We start from the raw sequence: 2126 nt of genomic DNA, 5'->3' as shown, positions 1-2126 counted from the left end.
AAGTGCTAGGATTACAGGCGTGAGTCACCAGGCCCTGCCATGAGTATAATTTATAAACAAATAAATATGCATGCATTAGGAGTGAGCTCAGGATATTTTTTAATTGAGAGGGGATCAAGTTCTACCAGAAGCAGAGTTGAGGCAAGAACCTGGATGCAGGAATTTCATCTCGATGGTAATCCTAGAAAGAAGAGTGAAGAGACAAGGAGTATGAGACAGGAGAGAAGGAAAAGTCACGGCATTGTTGAGCTGATTACCTCTGTGTGCAACTGAGGCTTAGTGCTACTAGGGACCAGCTGAAGAACTACCAAATGTGCCTGGGAAATGTCCTTTCAAAAGATGGAAATCTGGGGCATTTATCTCTTGACCGCCAGCCCTCATTGGTGGAGGGCTGCCCCCAGAAGTGTTAACTCTGCCCCCCCACCACACACACACACACACACACACACACTTCTGATGTGCCCTGTGAGGATTAAGTTCCTGAAAGCAGGCGGAAGCGGCTGACACTGGGGTAAGACTCTGTCTAGGTGTGTGGAAACTATCTGCCGCAAGGGATGTGGCATAGAACACTAAAAACATTTGCTGCGAGGACTATGTTAAAACAAAAGTTTGGAGATCCCTAGTTTGTTGAATAAATGAAGCTATCGTCTTCCTCCACTCTTTAAAGGCAGCACATCCACACAAACGTCAATTATGAGGTGATCACACTAATTATTACGTACTATTTATGCATATTTATTTTTCCACTGTCCTGAGAGCAGGATTTTTTTTTGTTTTTTGTTTTTGTTTGTTTTTTGTTTTTGTTTTTGAGACGGAGTCTCGCTCTGTCTCCCATCCTGGAGTGCAGTGGCTCGATCTCGGCTCACTGCAAGCTCCCGCCTCCCGGGTTCACGCCATTCTCCTGTCTCAGCCTCCCGAGTAGCGGGACTACAGGCGCCCGCCACCACGCCCAGCTAATTTTTTGTATTTTTAGTAGAGACAGGGTTTCACCGTGTTAGCCAGGATGATCTCCATCTCCTGATCTCGTGATCCGCCCACCTCGGCCTCCCAAAGTGCTGGGATTACAGGCGCGAGCCACCGTGCCCGGCCTTTTTTTTAAACTTTTATTTTAGGTTCAGGGGTACATGTGCAGGTTTGTTATATAGGTAAACTGTGTGTTACAGGGTTTAGTGTACAGATTATCTCGTCACGTAGGTAATAAGCATAGTACCTGACAGGTGGTTTTTCTGATCCTCTCCCTCCTCCCACTCTCCACCCCAGAGTGGGCCCCAGTGTCTGTTGTTCCCCTCTTTGTGTTCGCGTGTTCTTGTTGTTTAGCTCCCACTTATATCGCTTCTCGGCCTTTTGGCTAAGATCAAGTGTAGCTCCCACTTATGAGAACATGTAGTATTTGGTTTTCTGTTCTTGCGTTAGTTTGCTCAGGATATCAGGATGTTCTGACATCAGACTGAGTTAGGCAAATATCCCAGGTAGTTCACTTTCTGGATTCTTTATTTCTGGCTATATGACTCTGAGCAAGTTATTTTATTTTTCTCAGCCTCAGTTTCACCATCCGTTTACTAGGAACAATAATGCCCACCTCAAGGCATTGAGATAGGTTTAAAGTTAGGATTAAAATAAGATTATACATATATAAAGTGCCTGGCACAAAAACACCAGCTAATAAATACAGTGTTTTTGGTGGTTTTTTTTTTTTTTTTTTTCATCCTTTGCCTCTCCTACACCTGGACACAGAAGATGTATAGCTTGAGGGTTAAAGTGCAAATCTTAAAGCAGAAAGAGGGGTTCAGAGTCAGACTCTACCATCAGTTTCAGAACCTTAAGCAAGATCCTTCAAGTCTTGTTGAGATTCTTTCTAAAATGAATTAATCCACCACTTTGTCTAAGCATATATAGAATATTGAACATAATTTACAATGCCTATCAGACTACTGCATACTTTCATCATATATTTCTTGATTTTGCTTTCTCTCTTGAGATTTAGGATTTCACAGTGCCTTGATTTACCTTTTTTTATTATGGAAAACTTTAAACACTTACAAAAGTAAAAAGAATAGTACAATGAGCCCCTATTAGCCAACTTTAACAATTACCAATCTTCTTTCATCTATACCCTCACTCTCTTC

The 2126-nt window shown here is 42.5% G+C and overlaps 1 pseudogene; it reads left to right on the top strand.

Moving 5' to 3' along the window:
- The first annotated feature begins 1328 nt into the window (after positions 1-1328).
- Positions 1329-1474, top strand: LOC115833503 (annotated as a pseudogene).
- Positions 1475-2126: the final 652 nt, after the last annotated feature.

This window comes from Nomascus leucogenys, chromosome X (genome assembly GCF_006542625.1).
Source record: "Nomascus leucogenys isolate Asia chromosome X, Asia_NLE_v1, whole genome shotgun sequence".
Taxonomy (NCBI): domain Eukaryota; kingdom Metazoa; phylum Chordata; class Mammalia; order Primates; family Hylobatidae; genus Nomascus; species Nomascus leucogenys.
Note: the sequence above shows the minus strand (reverse complement) of the source record. Positions and strands in the feature narration are given on the sequence as shown.